The following is a 7809-nucleotide window of genomic DNA, read 5'->3' on the forward strand; positions in this document are numbered from 1 at the left end:
TTCATGCATCGAATGAACTTGCGCCTCTGGTGTTGATTTCTTGCCTTAAACACCAAATTTTTTAGTTGCTTTGATTTATATTTCGTATTGAAATTACTGGCAACATGGCGAAGACAATATCAATGGTACGCTCTAGGTTCACTTCAATCAATTTCCTCATTATTAGTTGCAGCAAGAATGCCCTTATGTCTATCAGAATCAAGCAAATACCCTCTCTTTAGGTAACATATTCACGCAATGCCCACAAAAATCATGACCATCTGGACGAATTTTCATCTTCAACAATAGCAAAAGCAAGAGGAAATATATATATGTTTGCATCAATAGATAAGGCGGTCAATAATTTCCCCTTATACTTTCCGTAGAGATGAGTTCCATCGATCTGGATTAATGACCTACAATGTTTGAACCCTTCTCTTGCAGGACCAAAGGACCAAAAAACTCTACCAAAAATATTCTGGCACATCAGAGAGAAGGAAAAACCAATCTGTTTGTGTTCATGGATTGTAATGAACAAGAGCACTCAATCAATACGGAAGCTCTGAATATGATTTCTCTCGATCACCAAACACAGCAATCAACACTTTTCTCTTAGCTTGCCACACCCTTCTATAATTAACATTATATCCATATTATTTTTTAATTGCTTCTTGGAGTAGGGCCATAGGTACCCCAGGATAAGCTCTAACCAAATTTTAGATTTCGATACTCATAAAATTTGAATCAAGCTGTGAATGATCCTGTGTAAATTTTGAAAACAAACATGAGTGTTCCCCTTGAAGTTTGGTGATTTCGAACATCCCATGAGTTTTACGCCGACATGCCCGTAACCTCCAAGCACAACCATCACTCCATGATTTACATTTGATATACCAAAGATCTTGATTTGATTCCACTACAACAATTTCGTAGTGTTCTATCACACAATATTTGTTTACAGGAAGCTGTAAATCTTCTTTGGTATTAAACAACATTCTTTTCTGTATTAAACTACAATTATCTACACCTATATTTCTTTCCTCCAAAGTAGACCCTAGTTCACATGTTGAATTTGTAATTTTCCAATCTATTTGGGTGAACATATCCAACGGTACCTACTCAAGATCATGTTCCCCACTATTGTCGTTTCAAAATAATTCATCAACTTCAACGTCAATGTCACTATCTCCATCATTTCCAGGTTCAAGAATAACTAAATCTTCAGGACGCATCGACATATTTAATATGATTTTTTTCAATTGTTGTAGTTGACAAAATATGTTAATATGTCAACCCAATAAAATCCAATTTATAAGTTCAACATATAAGATCTAAATATTATACATTTAAATCAGCCCAAATCTAAGATTCATAAACTATACATTTAAATCAACCCAAATACTATATATTTAAATCAACCCAAATAAAAACAAAATAATATATCCATGAATCATACATTTAATTTAGCCTAAATGCAAACAAAATAATATATATATGAACCAATCTTCATTTTTAAATTCATAAACATAATCTAATTTCTAAGTTCATAAACTACATTAGAACTACACATTAAGTTCATAAACAACATTAGAAAAAATCAGAAAAGTAGCCCAACAAAATCAGTCCAACCAAAATCTAATTTCTAAGTTCATAAACTACAATAGATAAAATCAGCCCAACAAATAGACAAATATATACATATATTTCTAGATTTAACCCAACAAATAAATCATGGATTCATAAACTACACATTAAGTTCAGCCCAAATGCAAACAATATAAGTACTTATATATATATATATATGAAGATTATATATTCAAAAACAACGTAGGAAATTTTTTTTACCACAATCAAAGAGAGGAGAATCTTTCGAACGAACGGTTAAATGGAGGCACACGACTTAAGGTAGGAGATTTTCGGATAATTTGTTCGGATGGACGAATGAAGGAGATTTTCGGACGGTGAAGACAGAAGAAAAGATGAGGCATAAGGCTTTCGAATGGAGGAAGTAGAACGGCTACGGTGGTTTAATGGAGAAGGGAGTCGCGTACCCGATACACGACTTAAGGTAATCATGTACCCGATACATGATTACCTCAGTCAACGCTCCATGACTGCCACGACAGATTGTGCATGCCAGATCAACAGGCACTCGTGTACCAGATACACGATTTAGAAACCTATTTTTGACAATACTTTCAATCGTACCCTACTTTTGTCAATATATATTAAAATATTATTTTAAAAAAATCGAAATTCAAACCACAGAATTAAATTATGCTCATTCTGAAAAAATATATATATAAATAATAATAAATTTCTCAATTTTCACACCTGAACGTTTAGGAGACTCTTTAGGATTAGAACCATTCTAAAAGTATAATAACCACCTCTTGCTACAATAAATATTATTTTGTAGTTCCCAATTAACTATACTATTTCAAAACTCTCATTGACTACTAGAGATATCCACGAGACGAGTAGGGGAAGCCTTTCCGGCCCCCTATTTCAATCCCCTATGGGAAAAAATTCTCAATTTATTTATTTTTTTTAACAAATTTTAAATTATTTATGCTCAACCTTAATGAAAATAATTTGAGGAATAGTCAGCAGTTGAGAAAATGAAAAGAATTCATTATGCATCGGCATTCGAGAGCTTGATGTACGCTATGTTATGTACACGTCCCAACATATGCTTTGCAGTCAGAATAGTCAGTAGGTTTCAGTCTAATCCTGGGTATAGTCATTGGGCTGCAGTTAAGAACATCCTCAAGTATCTTCAAAGAATGAGAAACTATATGCTCATATATGGTCCTAAGGATTTGATCATTATAAGATACACTAATTATGATGATTTTCAGACTGATATAGATTCTAAGAAATCTACTTCAAGATCAATATTCACTCTAAACGGAGGAACTATAGTGTGGAGAAGCATCAAATATAGTTGTATTGCTGACTCCAATATGAAAGCTGAATATGTAGCTGTATGAGAAGTAGCTAAAGCGGTTGTATGGTTTATAAAATTTCTGACGGATTTGGAAGTGGTTTCAAACATTCATCTACCGATCAGCTTGTATTGCAATAACAGTGGAGCAGTTGCCAATTCAAAGGAACTTAAGAGCCCCAAATGCGGAAAACACATCAAGTGAAAGTACTATCTCATCAGGGAGATAGTACACAGAGGAGATGTGATAGTCACGAAAATAGCCTCTAAGGATAATCTTGTCGATCCATTTACGAAGGCCCTCCCGGCTAAAGTGTTTGAGGGTCACCGGTAGAACTGGGACTAAGAGCTTCATAAATCTAGGGCAAGTGGGAGAATTTCAAGGGTATATAGATGCCTTAGTTTATTGTATTTTCTCTCTTTTTCTTAACATTATATATTTGTATATATTTGTAACCCATTAATAGACACTGATAGACTTCTATCAGCCTCTATCAATGATAAATTGAAGGAAAAATAGAAGAAGAATGAGATATAATTGTTGTAAAAGATGAAAAATGATATCAGTATTATATATACTATCTAAAAGGATTAGTTAAGATCATAATAATAACTATATATATATATATATAAACAAAAAGTAAACATGTGTTCATGATCAACAACCAAAAGAAAAATGAAAATAAACAATGTATCTTTAAAGTGAAAATGTTGAGATAGTTTAAAGAGATTTTTACCTTCAAAATGGAAATGTGGAACAGAGTTTTGAGAGATTTTTAGAGAATTCATGAGAAATTTAAGAGAGTTTGGGAGAGTTTATGAAAAAATTAAGAGAGTTTTGGGGAAATTTGGAAGAGTTTTGGAGAGGGAGAGTTTGGAAGAATTTATGATATCAGTATTAGATCAGAGTGTTTTTATCTTTTTACCTAACAAGCTTTCAACCTCAGTCTTATACTCCTTGAACTTTTCAAGGGCTTCAGACTTGTGTTGCATTAGGTAAAGATACTCATATCTCGAATAGTCATCTATGAAAGAGATTAAATATTCATACCCTCATCTTGTTTTTACATTTATTAGACCACAGAAATCTGGATGTATAAGCTCCAAGGTCTCTTTGACTCTATAACTTTTTCCAGTAAAAGGTCGTTTTGTCATTTTGCCTTCAAAGCATGACTCACATACAGGTAGAGAATTTTCTTCTAAACCATTTAGAAATTCACTTTTCTCCAATCTCTCAATCTTATTGAGATTAAGGTGACCTAACCTTATATGCTAAAAGTGAGCATTTTCTTTAGGAGAAATTCTTGGTCTTGTGGTAGTTTTTGTCGTTCTGAACATTTTAGTATTTAGGACTACCTTTGTAACTAACGACCTTAGTACATATAAGTTACCTTCCACTGAAGCAGAGCCTATCTCCATTCCATTCTTGAAAATAGACACATTATTTTCTGAAAAGGAAAGATAATACTTTTATTCAATCAAGCAAGAAACAGATATTAAATTCCTCTTGATATTAGCAACAACATATACGCCATCTAATAACATATATTGTTTCTTCTTCAAAATTAGCTTGAGCCTGCCTACGACAACAACTGAAACGGCCTGTCCAATACCGACTCAAAGAATCATCTCTCGAGCTTCCAATTGCCCCCAGGTATTGAAACCCTGAGTGGAATAACAAACATGGTTAGTGGTCCCTTAATCAATTATCCAGACAGAGTCATCATTTTTCACTAAGCACGCTTCCAAGACAAGCAAATCAGATTTATTGTCAATGGATTTCTTCCTTTTAAGGAGAGCAACGGGGCCAACTTCAAACCTCTTATTATAAACTCCAAGTTTTACCTCAGATGTCGAACCTTTTTGATAAATTTTATTTAAGTTGAAAACATTTGCTTCCCCTTTTAGTCCTTTGACATTCAATGTGGACTGGAGTTCATATAGGGAGCTGACATGATTGGTTTCGTCAAAATCAACCCCATTAAGCTTGAATTGCAAGGACTCTCGCCCAAACAATTCTTGCATTGATTGCATCATTTGAAGTGCAGTGACCATGCTCTTAAATCTTTTAGCTGATGCATCAGGTATGCTTGTCAAAATGTAAACTTGAGTCTTATCATGTGCCTTTGTCCACTTTTCATATGCATCATGAACACTTTGTGTTGCATCAGGGGTTCAGACTGGAGGACATTCCTCAATCAAGATGAAATTGAAGTTGTCAACCACAAAAATAGTTTTAAGTGAATCTTTCCAAGTTGTATAATTCGTTTTGGTCAAATTTAAATAGGTTAACAATGAAATAACTAAACTTGACATATTGCTGAGAAAAAAAAATTGATCTACATTAGATTTTAGCGCAACTCTTATATCCAATCAATTTAGCAAAATTTTAATGAGCTCTATTTAACATCCAAATTTTGCAGTGATGCTTGAATTAGGATAAAAGCCACCGAAGGGTGGTCAGTCACCCCTTCACTGAATTGAGATAATCTCAACCAATTATTACCCCAGAATAACACTTATTCTTATAATAATTAACCACCATTAGTTTGGTCAATAAATCATTAACTTGCTTAATAATTTCTTGTTGGGAATGTCCTAAAATTCAGAGTTCATAATATATGAAACATATTGTGTCTTTCAATAAAATTATTATTGAAATTACACTCAATTATAAAATCCAATAAACGAACTCATGGCTATTGACACGCCCGAAACTTACGTCGTTAATAAGCTTCAAACTTGATCAAAAGAAAATTTGTATACACCGAACTACTCTTATTACTACTAGTGTAGCAACAGTGATAAGTGTGGGGTCAAACCACAGAGATGTGTTGAATTAATTTCTTTTAACTTAAAATTTACCTTAGAAAAACAATAAAAACGGGGTCTTGGTTTTTTGTTGAAATTTGAATAAAATGCAAAAAAAAAAAAAAAAAAATTGCTAGGGATAAATGTAAGTCGTAATTGGTTCATCTAGTTCTCAAATCAAGTAAACATTCAATGTAATTTCAATCATCGTTTTCTACCAATTGATTGTGTTATCGAATTATGCGTGCATAGCTACTCAATTGATGTGATTTAACTAATCTCTACAAAGGCCGACAATTAATTAAATCGAAATCAATCAAACGTCCTAATTAATAATTACAATTGGAAAGACCGTGCCCTAACTAGTCTACATGCTCCTAGATTTAATTCGGTTCTTAGTGGCCATAAAGAACTAGAAACACATGCATTAAGATTTAGGATTCAGCTATGTCAATTAACTGTCAGGAAAAGTCATGTTCAATTAACCAAGTACTCTTCAAATCTAAATTAAACATGCATATAAAGATTCAAGATCAGCCTGTAAACCTAAACATACATGTTTAATTGTTGCTACATGAGTAAATTCAAGCATACACGAACTACTAGGAAATGTGCAAACGTGAAATTAACTAGCAGAGAATTGCAATCATGATAGGGGCGTCAATCCAACACACAAATACAAGTCTAATTCAATTGAGATTTAAAGAAAACATAATTATGAATTATAAACATCAAATTGAGCAGAAAACTGAAGAGTTACATCGAATCCTAAATCCAAGAACTAGATAGAAAATTACCTCATTGACTCATAGATATACCCATGAGGAACGATCCAATCCGTGCTTATAATCCAAAATTAAACTAAAAACTAGCCTAACGAAACTAAAAACATAAAGAGGGAAGAAGAAAGTTCGGCCTCTCCTCGGCCTCCATTCAAATACAGCCTCCTTTAACCTAAAATCGAAGGAGAATATTTATAGAAAACAGGATAGCATCACAATGCTAGAACTAGCGTTGCAACTCTGAGGCAGCTAGTCAAGAGCATTAGGGTGAAGAAGTCCAACACTACCCTGATGCTCACTCGCGCGCGCACGATGCTCCTTGTCCGTCAAAGCATGTAGCATTGCAATGCTACCCATTCTTTCTTACACTAATGGGCGAGCATTAGACTAAGCCATCCATGAGCGTTGCAACGCTAAGGCAGGGGTATTTTGATCTTTTTGACTCCTTTGAAGCCCAGATGCTCAAATCACCTCCAAATTACCTCAAATTAACCCCGATCAGCTCCAAATTGCCGATTTTACCCCTTGGTTGCTCAATACCTAAAAAATAGAGAAATAAACACGTTAAATCCAATAACAAGCTCGAATTAAGCTAGAAATAATATCTCTTTTTGAGAGCTATCAAACACCTCCAACTTAATTCTTGCTCGTCCCGAGCAAGGTAAAAATATATAAAATAGAATATAAATCAATTAAAGATATGCTAGCTTAATTCGTAATGTTGTTACTCCAGTCTCAATAATCAAACTGAACGAAATTTGAAATCAAGAATGAAATCCAGTTATGATCAATGAATGAAGCACAAGTTTAAGAATGGTTCTTAATCTATTCATGCATGAGTGAGCCTAGAGTTTTGCTAGTTAAGCTTGCACAACCCAAAAAAATTTTAAGTCCTATTTTCCCCTACTTTCGTTCGATTATCGACCTCGGACATACCACACTTGTAAAAAAGAGGGCAACACTAAGACAAGGGCGCCTAAACACACACACAAAACATAAAGGGCATTTATTTTACCTAGAGGGCTAGCTTTCACACCTTACCGCCGGAAACCTAACACTCTTTTCTCGCAGGCCCTAACTAGTCACAGCGGAGGCAACTCTTTTCACCTTTATCCATGCACACACACACTATTTATTTTTAATTATTTTTTTTTTTGCATACACGTGGACAAATGCCTCCTTTTTTATATGCATATTTTTATATTTTATATTTTTTATATATTTTTTTTCAGAATTACAACTAGTTTGCTTTTCTTTCTTTGTTTTTTTCTCTCTTTCTTTTTTTTTTTT

The sequence above is a fragment of the Benincasa hispida genome, chromosome 4 (genome assembly GCF_027475165.1).
Source record: "Benincasa hispida cultivar pf3 chromosome 4, pf3_genome.v1.1, whole genome shotgun sequence".
NCBI lineage: Eukaryota > Viridiplantae > Streptophyta > Magnoliopsida > Cucurbitales > Cucurbitaceae > Benincasa > Benincasa hispida.